This window comes from Mercenaria mercenaria, chromosome 11 (genome assembly GCF_021730395.1).
Source record: "Mercenaria mercenaria strain notata chromosome 11, MADL_Memer_1, whole genome shotgun sequence".
Lineage (NCBI taxonomy): Eukaryota > Metazoa > Mollusca > Bivalvia > Venerida > Veneridae > Mercenaria > Mercenaria mercenaria.
The window spans coordinates 20,115,364-20,133,182 of record NC_069371.1 but is presented as its reverse complement, the minus strand read 5'-3'; the positions used below and the strand labels follow the sequence as shown (position 1 = coordinate 20,133,182).

Genomic DNA, 17,819 nt, shown 5'->3' with positions numbered 1-17,819 from the left:
ATCATCAAGAAACCTAAGATAAAAGCATCTAACAGTGATTTTTTTAGTGGGGTGGGGGGATAGGTGGGGGAAGGGTCAGTATAACCCATCAACTTCCCATGCTAAACAATATTCCTATAAAGTTTCATGAATCCAGGTCACATACTTTTTGAGATACATACAACACAAACTTTACACTACATTGTTTTTACTAAGTCAAGGGCTGAAACCATGGTCTTGCAGAAAAGCTAGAACAAACAAGAGCTGTCGGAGGACAGGAACACTCAACTATTCAACATCCTTGTCAACTGAATAAATACAAAAGTTGAAAAAGGGACATAATTTTGTACAGATGCAAAACAAGGTTATGGAACCTGCACAGTGCTTATCAGCTCATGACAGTGGACAAGTGTGTGAAGTTTAAATCAATTCCCATTAGAGAGTACTGAGATACCACCTTACATATAAAAACTTAACCAAAAACTGCTATGTTGAAAAAGGGGCATAATTTTTTAACAAGAGGTCCATGAAGGCCCTGTGTCGCTCACCTGACCTACTGACCTAAAGATCATCAAGATCAACATTCTGACCAAGTTTCATTAAGATATGGTCATAAATGTAGCCATTAAAGTTTTAACTAGCTTTTCCTTTGATTTGACCTAGTGACCTAGTTTTTGACCCCACCTGACCCAGATTTAAACTTGACCTATTGATCATCAAGATTAACATTCTGACCAAGTTTCATTAAGATATGGTCCTAAATGTGGCCACTACAGTGTTAACAATCTTTTCCTTTGATTTGACTTGGTGACCTAGTTTTTGACCCAAGATGGCCCAATATCGAACTTGTCCAAGATTTTATTGAGGGTAACATTCTGACCAAGTTTCATTAAGATTGGGCCAAAATTGTGACCTCTAGAGTGTTAACAAGCTTTTCCTTTGATTTGACCTGGTGACCTAGTTTTTGATTCCAGATGACCCAATAGGTCACCAGGTCAAATCAAAGGAAAAGCTTGTTAACTCTCTAGAGGTCACAATTATGACCCAATCTTAATGAAACTTGGTCAGAATGTTACCCTCAATAAAATCTTGGACGAATTTGATATTGGGTCATCTGGGGTCAGAAACTAGGTCACCAGGTCAAATCAAAGGAAAAGCTTGTTAACACTCCAGAGGTCACAATTTTGGCCTAATCTTAATGAAACTTGGTCAGAATGTTACCCTAAATAAAATCTTAGACGAATTCGATATTGGATCATCTGGGGCCAGAAACTAGGTCACCTGGTCAGATTAAAGGAAAAGCTTGTTAACATTTTAGATGTCACAATTTTGGCCCAATCTTGATGAAACTTAGCCAGAATGTTACCCTCAATTAAATCTCGGATTAGTCTGATATCGGGTCATGTGGGATCAAAAACTAGGTCACAGGTAAAATCAAAGGAAAAGCTTGTTAACACTGTAGAGGCCACATTTATGACTATATCTTCATGAAACTTGGTCAGAATGTTGATCTTGATAGTCTCAAGGTCCAATTTCAATCTGGGTCATGTAAGATCAAAAACTAGGTCACTAGGTCAAATCAAAGGAAAAACTAGTTAACACTGTAGAGGCCACATTTATGACCATATCTTAATGAAACTTGGTCAGAATGTTGATCTTGATGATCTATAGGTCAAGTTCAGGTCTGGGTCAGTAGGGGTCAAAAACTAGGTCACTAGGTCAATCAAAGGAAAAGCTTGTTAACACTCTAGAGGCCACATTTATGACTGTATCTTCATGAATCTTAGTCAGAATGTTAATCTTGATGATCTTTAGGTCAAGTTCGAATCTGGGTCATGTGGGATCAAAAACTAGGTCACTGGGTCAAATCAGAGGAAAAGCTAGTTAACACTTTAGAGACAAGATTTATGACCATATCTTAATGAAACCTGGTCAGAATGTTAATCTTTATGATCTTTAGGTCAATAGGTCAGGTGAGCAATACAGGGTCTTCATGGCCCTCTTGTTTATTTGTACCTACAACGCGTGCATGAATCTTGGAAATGCCAGACATAAACCGATTTTCTTAGGGTTCGCACAGGCCTTGGAAAGTGCTTGAAAACGAGCTGCATCTTGAAAAGTGCTTGAAATGTCGAATCAATTTGTAAAAAAGTAAATTTTACTGATTCCTGTTGTGATTTACTGACAATTGATTTCAAAATGGCAAGTGCCGTTTCAAACTGACTTGGCTAAAGGATTATAAATGGTGCAGAAAGGAAAATGACGTCCACAAAGTGCATTGCCGAGTTTGTATTGTGATATTTTTTTAACCTGTCAAATTTGCATACATTATACGCTCTGTGCATTTGATATTTTAATATTCGGCCCAACTTTGGTGCTATCCGTATGTTTTACGGAAATTAAAATTGGTTTAGTGTCTAAATATCATTGTTAGGATTGTAAGTGAAACCCCTACTCGTTGTACGTATCGGTGGCTCAGTGGTTACAACGCATGGCTAGTATGCCGGGAATCGCCAGTTCAAGTCTATACATGTGAACATTTTTTCTTTTCATTTTTAGCTCACCTGAGCACAAAGTGCTCAAAGGTGAGCTTTTGTGATCGCCCTGTGTCCGTCGTCAACAATTTAACTGTTAACACTCTAGAGGTCACAATTTTGGCCCAGTCTTATGAAACTTGGTCAGAATGTTACCCTCAATAAAATCTTGGAAGAGTTTGATATTGGGTCATCTGGAGTCAAAAACTAGGTCACCAGGTCAAATCAAAGGAAAAGCTTGTTAATACTCTAGAGGTCACAATTTTGGTCCAATCTTAAAGAAACTTGGTCAGAATGTTACCCTTAATAAAATCTTGAACGAATTTGATATTGGGTCATCTGGGGTCAAAAACTAGGTCACCAGGTCAAATCAAAGGAAAAGCTTGTTAACACTCTAGAGGTCACAATTTTGGCCCAATCTTAATGAAACTTGGTCAGAATGTTACCCTCAATAAAATCTTAGACTAATTTGACATTGGGTCATCTGTGATCAAAAAGTAGGTCACCAGGTCAAATCAAAGGAAAAGCTTGTTAACATCCTAGAGGTCACAATTTTGGCCCAATCTTAATGAAACTTGGTCAGAATGTTACCCTCAATAAAATCTTGGACGAGTTTGATATTGGGTCATCTGGGGTCAAAAACTAAGTCAACAGGTCAGATAAAAGGAAAAGCTTTTTAACACTCTAGAGGTCACAATTTTGGCCCAATCTTAATGAAACTTGGTCAGAATGTTACCCTCAATAAAATCTTGGAAGAGTTTGATAATAGGTCATCTGGGATCAAAAACTAGGTCACCAGATCAAATCAAAGGAAAAGCTTGTTAACACTCCAGAGGTCACACTTTTGGACCAATCTTAATAAAACTTGGTCAGAATGTTACCCTCAATAAAATCTTGGACGAGTTTGATATTGGGTCATCTGGGGTCAAAAACTAGGTCACCAGGTCAAATCAAAGGAAAAGCTTGTTACACTCCAGAGGTCTCAATTTTGGTTCAATCTTAATGAAACTTGGTCAGAATGTTACCTTTAATAAAATCTTGGACGATTTAGATATCTGGTCATCTGGGGTCAAAAACTAGGTCACTGGGTAAAATCCAAGGAAAAGCTTGTTAAATCTGTAGAGGCCACTTTTATGACTGTATCTTCATGAATCTTGGTCAGAATGTTAGTCTTACTAGTCTCAAGGTCCAGTTTGAATCTGGGTCATGTAGGATCAAAAACTAGGTAACCAGGTCAAATCAAAGGAAAAACTAGTTAACAAGGTAGAGGCCACATTTATAACCATATGTAAATGAAACTTGGTCAGAATGTTGATCTTGATAGTCTTGATGATCTATGTCAAGTTCAAATCTGGGTCAGATAGGGTCAAAAACTAGGTCAAATCAAAGGAAAAGCTTGTTAACACCCTAGAGGCCACATTTATGACTGTATCTTCATGAAACTTAGTCAGAATGTTAATCTTGATGATCTTTAGGTCAAGTTCAAATCTGGGTCATGTGGGGTCAAAAACTAGGTCACCGGGTCAAGTCAAAGGAAAAGCTTGTTAACACTTTAGAGACCACATTTATGACCATATCTTAATGAAACTTGGTCAGAATGTTTATCTTGGTAATCTTTAGGTCAGTAGGTCAGATGAGTGATACAGGGCCTTCATGGCCCTCTTGTTTAGATTAGTTGTTTCAGTGTTCTAAATTTGCGGTAGTCCGACAGCCCGTGGCTACCAAATTTCAGCTCGGGCTACCGATTTTCCGCAGGTACAAGCCCGACCAGGCTACAGAATTTTCCTAATTTGTTTAAAAAATCATGCTAATTAAACGAGTACTGCATCGTTATTTTCCAGACTGAGAAACGCTTATGGAATTATTGTTGGTTTTTGCACTCACATGTTGGATTCAAATCTGAATTTTGTACACTGTTGTTTATTGATTTATATGTTTTAAATTACAAAGGGACACATGAAAATCAAAATGCACGGGCATCACGATAAAATGTGTTTCGTACTGAAATTTTAGCGATCGAAATCATGAATATAGCTTGTTTTAATTCATATTCATGAAATTTGTAATATACTGAAATAAACCGTGAATAAAAAATATTATAAAATAACAGAAATTAAAAAAGAGATAAAAGTATAAAAAAATAGTTATGAAAATACAATGGAGGAAATATTGGATAAAAATGTACATGTACTAAGTGTTTGTGAAAAAAATACAAAGACACTACACGGTTTCGATCTTATGACCCCATGGTTTCAAGCTATTGACAGCGACAACTGAGCTATTGTGACTTTCGTACTTCCTTATATACCCTTTAAATATGAACCATTTTAATTGCAGGTTACTTTCAGTACACTGAACGGAATGTACCGAAAATCAACCGAAGATTAAAATATTCGGTGCATCGACCATGTAATTAATATGCATTTTGACAGGTCAGTATAATAGTACAATAATAAAACAATTGTAAAAAGTGCCATGGGCGAAAGTTATGAATTATATTTATGGTTGAACACCAAAGAAAATTGTAAAGTCTCAGAAAAATGGAGCGCGGTACAGGTCCTTGAAAATGCCAATTTGTCCTTGGAAAGTCCTTGAATTCAGTTCCCAGATTTCTGTATGAACCCTTGAGATTATTCTGCTATGTTATAAATACAGCTGAATTGCCCCGACCAATCAATACTCTCAGTGCTTTGATTCCAGTCTAGCATGCTTGCAGACAGATATCAGTACGTGTTCTCATGTTAAAACAAAACCCTGAATCTTTATGCTGCTAATTTCAGAAATTTGCTTAGGAGTTCATAATCACAGTTTTTAAGGCTGTTTCTTATTGTACCTTTTCTATGTTTTGACTGTCTTCGAGACTGATCATAATACATATCTATATACGAATTGATTTTTGAATTTGCAGCTCAAAATGGTAACGTAGTTCACAGAGATTTCTTTGACAAGACAATACCGCTAAAATAATGTTTTTTATGCTTCTAAACTGCTCAAATATTTTTGCTATGTTGTTTTTGCACATGTTACATACACAATGACATGCAAATACTGCATACAAAAGCATCTTTCTGACAGAGTTCGTAGACCAAAGTAAGCTACCCAGAGTTGTGACAGGGTATTTCTGTCAATATCAGAGCCCAATATATGTACCATAATATTATAAAAGTACCATTGTCAGTTGCAAAATATTTTTTAAACGTTGATAATGACTAAAGTCTTAATTCAAAGCAAACGTGGTATACCTTCTACTCTTTATTATGGAAGAATATGCTTGAAACGACAAATTTACGTAATTGCCCACTTTTCCGTTTTTTTAATGTTAACCGTTTGCATCAATTTACTCTCTTTAATTTGTTGGATTTTTTGCGGTTTTGTCGCCCTCAGCAACATGTATTAAAAAAGAACATAATATACTTTTCCAAATACCTTGCACAAATATGAACTTTCGGTTTAAATACACACATGTCACTGTTATCTTACCTTCTAATTAATTAAATATTGTAAATTTTTCATCTTAACTTACATTATGAGACATTGAGAAACACTCAAGTGTCCCCAGGACCTTCCTTAACATTCACTCACCCTTGGGAGTTGACTCGACTCTCACTCACCTTTATGAATGCAAATCGAGTCTTTCTGAGTAAAGATGTGACCTATAGGCAATTTATTTGAGTGTACTCAATGATTGGTGTTGGAGTATTTTATATGAATATAGCCCTTAGCTTGTCAAAAAAGTCATATTCAAACAGAGAAGACTGTAAATTCTTACATACAGATGCAGCACACACAAATGAAAATATTTTTGTCAACATTGGACTGAGAACACTTCAACTTAAACCACATTCGTTTTAGGTCTTGGGCAATTGAAATAATTGTAACCTGTAATTCCAGCGTTAGTCACTTTCGAGTGCCAGCTTTCTGTTATTAAAATATTAAAATGTCACAATTTGAAACGAACTGTAAAAAGTCTGTATCGTTTAATTTATTGGCTAGCTCTTGTACATTCATTCCAATGTAGAAAGGAGATATACAGTTCATTATTGACCTATCCATCACTATTCGCTTGTGCTGTATCCATGGCTGTATCGCTACTTCTAGTTCGTTCGGGATTGAAACACCTGCTCATGATGATAATCTTGTTGTATGACAAAATAGCGTCCTTACCTTCTCGTCGAGCCTTGGTAAGTTCCGGGACCAGTTTCCGGCGCCTTTCCTGTATGGCTTTTGGGTACTGTTCACTTACCCGGAAATCTGTGTTTTTTAATTTGTCAAACGAAACAGTTCAAGTTTTACCATGAATTTATCGGGTGAGTAGTGGAATTTGGCCACAATAGGCATTGTTTTCTCGGGTGAGTATCCCTATGCAATGCACTCGGTCTATTTTCATTTCTAATGCAATTTTGATGCCCAACGTGTCTTTACAGATATTTAATAAAGTTTTTGTACAGTTTTTGTCATTTCAAGCTTCAGACATTGATTCAGTTTCAGCAAAACCGAAAAACAATAAATTGTCTTGCATCGATCCAGCCTGTAGGTCTATAACCTCTATCGATAATCGCTCATTATCGTGTTTTAATTGACATTTTATTTTGCTGTATTTTTTCTCTTTGTATGAACAAACATACCGGCAATATATCGACATGGTTCGATGCATTCTCAAGCCTTCCTTAATGTTGTGAATTACAGCAGTAATTAAGAAGTATTCGAGCCTCCTTTCTGTTAAATGAAAAATGACCAAAATTACAGTTCTAAACGTTTTCAAACGTTTTTAACATTTTATTTCCACAATAGTTCATTCTTTTTGTGCAGAATATTGCAGTAACTAAGCATCAAAATATGTTCAATTTTCGTAATAAGGCCTTTTCTGAACGTATGCCGCCGGCTTCCACAAAATCCGTCGGCGTTGTAATATCTACACTTTTTAGCTCACCTGTCACATAGTGACAGGGTGAGCTTTTGTGATCGCCCTTCGTCCGTCGTCCGTCCACAATTTCTTGTCTGCACGATAGAGGTTTCATTTATGATTTTATTTTAACCAAACTTGCACACAACTTGTATCACCATTAGATCTCGGATCCTTTCTTGAACTGGCCAGATCTCGTTATGGGTTCTAGAGTTATGGCCCCTGAAAGGGCCAAAATTAGCTATTTTGACCTTGTCTGCACAATAGCAACTTTATTTATGATTTGATTTTTACCAAACTTGCACACAACTTGAATCACCATAAGATCTCGGTTCCTTTCTTGAACTGGCCAGATTCCATTATTGGTTCCAAAGTTATGGCCCCTGAAAGGGCCAAAATTAGCTATTTTGACCTTGTCTGCACAATAGCAACTTTATTTATGATTTGATTTTTACCAAACTTGCACACAACTTGAATCACCATAAGATCTCGGTTCCTTTCTTGAACTGGCCAGATTCCATTATTGGTTCCAAAGTTATGGCCCCTGAAAGGGCCAAAATTAGCTATTTTGACCTTGTCTGCACAGTAGCAGCTTTATTTATGATTTGATTTTTACCAAACTTGCACACAACTTGAATCACCATAAGATCTCGGTTCCTTTCTTGAACTGGCCAGATTCCATTATTGGTTCCAAAGTTATGGCCCCTGAAAGGGCCAAAATTAGCTATTTTGACCTTGTCTGCACAGTAGCAGCTTTATTTATGATTTGATTTTTACCAAACTGGCACACAACTTGTATCACCATAAGATCTCGGTTCCTTTTTTGAACTGGCCAGATTCCGTTATGAGTTCCAGAGTTATGGGCCCTGAAAGGGCCAAAATTAGCTATTTTGACCTTGTCTGCACAATAGCAGCTTTATTTATGATTTGATTTTTACCAAACTGGCACACAACTTGTATCACCATAAGATCTCGGTTCCTTTCTTGAACTGGCCAGATCCCATTATGGGTTCCAGAGTTATGGCCCCTGAAAGGGCCAAAATTAGCTATTTTGACCTTGTCTGCACAATAGCAGCTTCATTTATGATTCGATTTTAACCAAACTGGCACACAACTTGTATCACCACAAGATCTTGGTTCCTTTCTTGAACTGGCCAGATTTCTTCATGGGTTCCAGAGTTATGGCCCCTTAAAGGTCCAAAATTGGCTATTTTGGCTTTTGCAGCCATATAGAGACTTCATTTATGGTTTTATTTGATACAAACTTCCAACATAACTTCAACAACAATAATTCTTAGATTCAATGACAAATCAGATCCAAGCGTAGATTCAGAGTTATTTTATATCTGATTACCTCCCCTGATTGTAATCAAAATGGATTTATATCAGTAAGTACTTATAGTACTTATTTGAAATGTCATTATTGTCATTAGTTAGACTGAGCCAATCAGGGTAGATAACTATGGACTGATTTTATGTCAAATTACCTCCCTTTATTTCAAATTAAGATGGGTATATCTCCGTAACTAATGAAGATACTGATCAGAAGTTTCATTTATGTCAACAGATTTATTTGGCAGATCCTTCTTTTCTTCACTTACAAAATTTTTTTTTTAATTACTTCCCCTTTACGTTACTATAAATAGCTTATTTTTAGTAACTTTTTTATTATTGGCCGTAGAGAAAAAACCGAGACCACTTTTCTGTGGTACAACATGGATGGTACCTCCAGTTTGTAGGTGTATTTTGACATATCTGTACCTTGTAAGAATTTTTTTTCTTTTTGGTTAAATTCTTCCCTTTGTTGTTACTGTCCTTTGGACTTAGATATTTTTTCTGAGGACCTTCTTGTCCTCAAGTGCAATGATAACAGGTGAGCGATGGCCCTCTTGTTATAATTAGGGTCCGAGTACCGACGTATCCTTAGTCTTCTGTACAGAGTATTGTTATGACAAGGGTACTCTGTGAAGTTTCTGCATTTAATCGAGTACACACTTTCAGTTTCAAATCATTATACAAACATCACCAACGAATATAGTGTTTTGTTACATATCAAAACATTTCTCCTTTCCTTTAAATATCAAATCATGGTATATAGTGAACTTAGATATTGAGAAATGTCTATTATTTTGTGTGCACATGTATATTGTTTGATGTAATGAACTCTCATGTAAACAAATTGTCTAGAATACTTTCGCGCCTACTGAATTGGTCGCTTCTGCACTGTCGCTGTGACAACTAGTCTTTCTCGTATACCAGCTCCTTCACCTCTATTCTTATCTCTTTCTTTCTGATATAGACTAGCCACTAGACTGATAATAAATATATTCCTACATTTTCCCCTTTTTGACGAATTCAATTTCATAGAAACAAAAGCCAATTTATTTTAGAAATTTTCACAGAGGAATGATCTTGAAATTATCACTTATGATATTGGACAAATGATATAGACTGGCTCAGTTCACTACATTTAATCATAAAAATGTAAAAAGATATATCATGGTCTATGACCTAGTCTATTTCTGATACAATTCTTAAATTAATGAACGGCAGTATTTATTTTTGTCACGGCTGGATCGCGGGGTCGTGAGTTCGATCTTTGGGCAGGGCGTATGTTCCCTGTGCTAGTTTAGTAAAGTATATTTTGTCTGAAATCGTTTTCCCCCGCTTTTGATTCATGTGGGGGAACGGTTGGAAGTTACTTGCAGAGAACGGGTTTGTACTGGTACAGAATTCAGGAACACTGGTAAGGTTAACTGCCCGCTGTTACTTATAACTGAAAAGCTCTTGAAAACGGCGTCAAACCCAAAACAAAAACAAAAAAAAACCAGCTTTGTTTCAACAGTTTAAGAAACTGGATTGATTGCTCATTAATCAAGGATGTTCATTAATCCAGGATGGGCCTAAATTGTCCACCTGTCATCTTGTACAGGGACATAAATAGTTAGTAATACATTATTTCTGTCTTGTAGTACAGCTGCAGTATGTCTGTATTAGAGTTGTTTTCATGAAGTTCATATGTGAGGAGCGGGGTGGGGCGGACGTAGGACGCTACGTTGTGGTGGGTCTTCAAACTATATAAAGAAAATCAACATACTTAAAGCATTCGTTGCCACTGCAAACGAGATACATGTTGTTTTGGAAATAAATCATAATCATTACAGTGTATACCAGCAAACTTGATGATACTGATAGCCCTATTTTGGGTTCTTCGTAGATCTATTATTATGATGAAATTAGTCCAAAAGCTGACTCGGTGACATAAGTTCGAATTCTGTAAGAGGAATGGATTAGGCACTGTCGGAAACCACTCATTGATCACATACGTCGTTGTATTGAACAGATTATCAGTGTATAAAAGGAACAGTTTCTCTGAAGTGCTCTGTGAATTGTGTGAGTCAGTTCGTCGTTCAGGTGATCTGACAAATTTGCGACTTCAGTAATCACCCAGAAGACAATTTCCAAACTAAATTTTCAGCTTCCAGTCTAGATTATAACCTACAAAATAAAAATAAAAATAAAAAAAAAAACATTCAAAATATATAGTCTATGCATGTTGGTGAGTGAAGCGAACTGGAAGAAATACAGAAAACATGTAGAAATGGCTTAAAAAGTGAATTAATGGAATGAAGTTTGCAAACTTTGCCAACAAAGAAGTGCGTTCGCAACTACCACACCCCTTCTGAATACGCCTTTGTCATCCACATCTAAATTTATAAGGTCAAGTTCACTGCATTTTATATTTGTGTCATGTATGTAATATATGGCATCAAAATTTCGTGCAACATGTTCGTGTCCAGTCATGTGTTTATCCATGTTTATAAAGTTGTTTTGTCACAGAGAATATGTTTCGATTGGTTAGCTCTATGCATTCTGCACGAATAACAACTTTTTGGTGCGAAGTAACATTTACAAGGCCCTACATAGATATAGGCCTAAATATCTAGCTCTTAGATGTATCTGGTAAGCTTTTTTATTTGTAATTGTTATACTCCCACCAAACACTTTTTTGCGGGGGGGGGGGGGTTTGAGGCTATAATTTTATAGGAGTCAGTTTTGTCGCGTCCTGAGATCATGAGATCTATTATCTCAGTTATTACTAAATGGATTTGATTCAAACTTAAAATCAGGAAGGTCTAATATGGGGAGTAGACACTCCGTATAAATCAATACATTTAACTGTATTATGCTGTTGTCCATACCCGTAAATATCGACCATTCGTTAGCAATCGATATTTAGTTTTCGCCACTTTCGATTAGCGTGTAATTAGCATATTACCTCATGTTAATCATGGAGCTATAACACTTTTTGTTCAAAAGGTTTACCAGTCACATGTTAAGTGGCGATAATTAGATGATCAGAGATTGATCTAAAGGGATTCAGAAGGAAAAACAGCATGCGACTGCATGTGGTGATATGCTAAATTATTATGAATTAACTCAAGCACACTTCCCTGAAGAAATATTTTACCACACAACTTCAAACCGTTATCAAAGGACCGATTGTTGTTGAATTTGAATAAATAAAATGGAAAAAGAAACAGAAGCTGACACTTTTCTCAATCTTGCAGAGCCATAATTATAATTATTGTTTATAATGTCAGATTTCTACATACAGAAACAAACATTCTTCTTGAAAGCAGAGACTGTTTCAAACGAAATTGTTGTTTAAACTCCAAAAATTAGTTTAATTAATTTAATCTTAAAACTGATGTGTGAAAAATACAATGTATTTGAATTAAAATAACAATGAAAATTTAAAAAAAGCCGACAACGAAGTTACATTTAGTATTCTGAACTTAGATAAAACTGCAGAAAATCATCTAGGTTTAACACGCATTTAAATGGTGAAGAACAAAGCAATATCATAAAAAAAATATTTTCAGGCAACAGTTTACAGTTTCGAGCTATTTTCAGTATCAGTTGTTCCAGCTTAAAATAGATGTTCCGCACATTTTTACCCACATCATGTGACACAAGATTAGTAACTCTGACACTAAGTTTTCATGAATTATGCCCCCATTTACTTAGATTTTAAGGTTAATTTTGTTTTCACTATATCTCGGGTATTACTAAATGGATTTGATTCAAACGATCCTGACTTTACTGGTTTTAGGTTTGTTTTATAAACTAGATCTCACTACTTGTGCTATGTCATCGTATGTTCCATCTTTGTGCTAGATATATTTTTAGGTTATTTCAGACAAAATATTTAGATCTATGATTTGGACTAGCACGTGTACCACTCATGTAGAGCTACCACGTGACGATAAAAAATATGACATTTGCAAAACATTTTTAGTTTCTATTTATTTTTTAATTATGGAGACGTAGATCTAAACTATTTCGGTATGTTGCTAAAAACATTGATCTAGATCTAATTTGTTAAAACCTGAAAGGGGAGATCACTCATAGATGAAACGGGAGTTTTTGAAAAGGCCGCCATATTCATTGTAAACAAGAACATTACGCAGGTAAGTTAACTACTAAAAACCGGGCCCCCCTTGTAGGATACATAGAGAATAAAAGAATAAATAGAAATATTTATCCGGATAGAGTTGATCTATTCCTAGCGACGCAGTTAGTCCTATCTAGGCGTATTTCAGAATCACTTGTTCAAGTTGTTGTTGACATTTTTTTGTCATTTTCTGTATTTTTCAGTTTACATTTTTTTTTTTTTTTGGTATCCATGTATGGGCCCCCATAAAACAGTTAAAAACTACTGTTTTAATCCTAGAACAAAAAAAAAATCTTTTTTTTTTTTTTTTTTTTACAAGATTAGCTCTAATCACAGGGGTTCGGCTCATGCCTAGGGCCGGTTAGGGCCTGGACCTAGGCATGAACCGAACCCCTATGGCTCTTATTACAGTCAAACCGGTGTTACAGACCACCTCTGAACAGTGACCACCGTGCTCTAAAGACCATATGTTTTGTTTCACATTTTTAACACTTACAGTGTGTTTTAACCTGTAAATAAAGACCACCTCACAATAAAGACCACATTTTGGCTCTCCCAAGGGTGGTCTGTTAAAGACAGGTTTGACTGTATATGCTGCTTTTTCCTAGATTCAAGCCTCTTAAATCTTTTTAGGGTGTGCATATTTTTGTAAACCTGTTCAATTAAAGAATTATTGTTTGTTGTTACAAAAATATTTGCTTTATTAACAATGGACATTAAGAATTATAATGTTATCATTATTTATATGTACTTTTTAGCTCGACTATTCATAGAATAGTAGAGCTATTGGACTCGCCCATGTGTTGGCGTCCATGTCGGCGTCTGCGTTGGCGTCCGCGTCCCGATTTGGTTAAGGTTTTGTATGTAAGCTGGTATCTCAGTAACCACTTGCGGGAATGGATTGAAACTTCACACACTTATTCACTGTGATAAACTGACTTGCATTGCACAGGTTCCATAACTCTATTTTGCTTTTTTACAAAATTATGCCCCTTTTTCGACTTAGAAATTTTTGGTTAAGGTTTTGTATGTAAGCTGGTAAGCTGGTAACTCAGTAACCATTTGTGGGAATGGATTGAAACTTCACACACTTATTCACTGTGATAAACTGACTTACACTGCACAGGTTCCATAACTCTTATTTTGCTTTTTTACAAAATTATGCCCCTTTTTCGATTGGTATCTCAGTACTTACTAATGGGAATGGATTGAAACTTCACATACTTGTTCACTGTCATGATCTGACATGCACTAAGCAAGTTCCATAACTCTACTCTTTTTTTTCAAAATTATGCCCTTTTTTCGACTTAGCAGTTTTTGGTTAAATTTTTGTATGTAATCTGATATCTCAGTATCCACTAATTGGAATGGATTGAAACTTCACACACTTGTTCACTGTCATGATCTAACATGCACTGTGAAGGTCCCATAACTCTACTTTGCATATTTACAAAATTATGCCCCTTTTTCGACTTAGCAGTTTTTGGTTAAGTTTTTGTATGTAAGCTGGTATCTCAGTATCCACAAATTGGAAAGGATTGAAACTTCACACACTTGTTCACTGTCATGATATGACATGCAGTACAGAGGTTCAATACCTTTATTTTGCATTTTACAAAATTATGCCCCTTTTTATACGCCCGTTTGAAAAACGGGACGTATTATGGGAACGCCCCTGGCGGGCGGGCGGGCGGGCGGCGTCCACAGACCTTGTCCGGAGCATATCTTCTACATGCATGAAGGGATTTTGATGAAACTTGGCACAGTTGTTCACCATCATGAGACGGAGTGTCATGCGCAAGAACCAGGTCCCTAGGTCTAAGGTCAAGGTCACACTTAGAGGTCAAAGGTCAAATTCAAGAATGACTTTGTCCGGAGCATATCTTCTTCATGCATAGAGGGATTTTGATGAAAGTTGGCACAATTGTTCATCATCATGAGAAGGAGTGTCATGCGCAAGAACCAGGTCCCTAGGTCTAAGGTGAAGGTCACACTTAGAGGTCAAAGGATACAAGAATGAAAACTTTGTCCGGAGCATTTCTTCTTCATGCATAGAGGGATTTTGATATAACTTGGCACAAATGTTCACCACCATGAGGCGGAGTGTCATGCGCAAGAACCAGGTCTCTAGGTCTAAGGTCAAGGTCACACTTAGAGGTCAAAGGATACAAGAATGAAAACCTTGTCCGGAGCATTTCTTCTTCATGCATAGAGGGATTTTGATATAACTTGGCACAAATGTTCACCACCACGAGACGTAGTGTCATGCGCAAGAACCAGGTCCCTAGGTCTAAGGTCAAGGTCACACTTAGAGGCCAAAGGTCAGATACAAGAATGACTTTGTCCGAAGCATTTCTTCTTCATGCATGGAGGGATTTTGATGTAACTTGACACAATTATACACCATCATGAGACGAAGTGTCATGCGCAGTTCCCTTCTTTCGAATTACTTCCCTTTGTTGTTACTATAAATAGCTTATATTGTAACTTTTTCATTACTAGTCGTAGGGAAAAATCGAGACCACTTTTCTGTAGTACAACATGCATGCTACATCCAATTTTGAGGTGTATTTTGACCAGTCTCTACCTGGTAAAGATTTTTGTGAGGACTTACAATTTTTTTTTTTTTTTTTTTTTTAAGATTAACTTCCCTTAGTTGTTACTATAAATAACTTATATTGTAACTTTTTTATAATTGACCTTACGCCAGATAGCCTGTAGCCACGCCTACCAGTTTTCAGGGGGAACAACTCATGCTAGGCCCGACAAACAAAGGAATCAAATGGCAACGGCAGAAATATTTTGCCGGACATTCTAGTTGATTTCGGCGTACGCTACCTCAAATTCACACGTATTTCTAAGATTTAAGATGCTCATATCATTGTTCAACATTATTCAGATACATAGCATTTAATGTCTAATACTTAGACATGATGTGTTTTAAGTATAAGTAAAGAAAGTTCTCTTATTAGAATTAAAACGTGTAAATGATAAATAAATAAGATATAGTCCAAGGCGATGATATAGTCCATACTCATATTTCAAGACATATACCGGCGCATCGCAGCTTAAAACAATGTTTGAGCCTACCAAATTTCTTTATAAAGTATACAGAATGAATGTATAATTTTTTGTTTAAGAACATATCTTCTTTATACGAAATATGCTATTTTTTCTGGAATTTTAGACGAAGTTTACGCTGTCTATTAAAATGAAATTTAGAACGAAAGCACACACCTAAGTCAAAACTTTGAGCGCCTAGAAAATTGTTGATTAGACTCATTAAAAATAATCTTATATTAATCATAGTTTTTTATCATGTTTATTATTTGTTGTATTATCACTCAGGTATGACTTAACATACACCAGTGGGAGATTGATGTAAACCTTAAAAAATGCATAAATCATGTTTCCGGTACATTAAGGCATAATATTTACACGTTACCAGTCAAATAATATAGAACATCAAATACTTGTGTTTTATCAGTACATACCAGTTACTCTGGTAACTGATGGAATATTTTTACTATTGAATAAAGAATACTAGGCACTTTTGTTAAATAAGAAAGTTAATTTTCATAGAATTTTACACTGATTTAAATGAAATAATTAAAACGTTATAACACAAGGAGTGCTAAGTCGAATTGCTTTGCTTTTAAACACTCTTATAATATTTTTAAGATCAACTATTCTTGAGGACGTCCACAGAGCCTGATACATCGTTGACAATATTCGAGGTCTGAGAGTGGATTTGGAAAAGAGAAGCGCTCTAGTATTACACTCTCTTCCCTGTGTCTGATGTAAAGGTGTCGTAACGTCACCTTTTTACCATTTTGGACGATTTTTCGGTGGTATTTATATTCTTTGACTGGCGAGTCCGGCACTAAGTTTGACGGACAAAATGGCGGTTAACAACAAGGCTTATCAGTTCTGTTATCTGACTGGTCAGTTGGAACCTGTCAATCAACACTGGCGTAAGGTCAATTGACCGTAGGGAAAAACCAAGACCACTTTTCTGTGGTACAACATAGATGTTACTTTCCAATTTTAGGTGTATTTTAAGGTATCTCTACCTGGTAAGGAGTTTTTTTGTGGACTTAGAAAAACAAAACACTTAGTTATTACTAAACAACCACAAAATTAAAATTCCATTTGCAAATACAGGTGCTAGAGTAAAGAAATTTGCTGTGACGGGCGTATATTGTGACATTCTTGCACTCTTGTTCAACTTCTGTATTCATTCAATTGACAAGGCTGTTGAATAGTCGAGCGTTGCTGTCCTCCGACAGCTCTTGTTTGCATGAGACTGAAGGATGTCAATCTCCACATCATTTTAAAACTTTCTCATTGATTCAAGCCCTTCGTTTGGTAGGTAAGTAAGTGTTAATGTTTGCAGTCTATTTCCATAAAGCAAATTTCTATCAAGATTGACTTCTTGTTCACTCGTTATAACAGTCGAAATACACTCAGGATGCTTTTAATTTAAAATTTTGGCTCACAGTTTGACACTCTGTAATTTCCTTTTGAAATATGCAATTTTTGATGCAAATTATTAAAACAGGTATTCACTCTATTTTTCAGCGGTTTCATGACTATTATTTTCCAAGGTATTTTAAAATGTACATGACACAAGTTTCTGATGGAAGAACATGCTATTATGAGCATGAATTTTATTAAAACACAAGGGCTCGAATCAATGAAAAAGCTAGAATCGACGAGAAACACCCGTGCGGAAAACAGGCCAGGAAATCCTGGGATATCTCAGGAGAAATTCCTGCTATTTTCCTGGGATATCTCAAGATTTTTCACGCCGGTAATTGGAACAGGATTTATTCCTGCACATTCCTGGACAATCCTGTATAAGCAGGAAATGCCAGGATGTAAAAAATAACATTTTGAGGTCCAGGAAATCCCAGGATATCCTGGGAAGCCAAGATTGAAAAAG

General features: G+C 36.1%; 1 long non-coding RNA gene across 1 annotated transcript; it reads right to left on the bottom strand.

The window, feature by feature from the left end:
* Positions 1–14,886: 14,886 nt before the first annotated feature.
* On the bottom strand, positions 14,887–17,164 carry LOC128547054 (uncharacterized). Its single transcript, XR_008366293.1, has 2 exons — positions 16,864–17,164; positions 14,887–15,574 (listed from the first exon to the last, which is right to left on the bottom strand). It is a non-coding gene; the product is annotated as an uncharacterized LOC128547054 (long non-coding RNA).
* Positions 17,165–17,819: the final 655 nt, after the last annotated feature.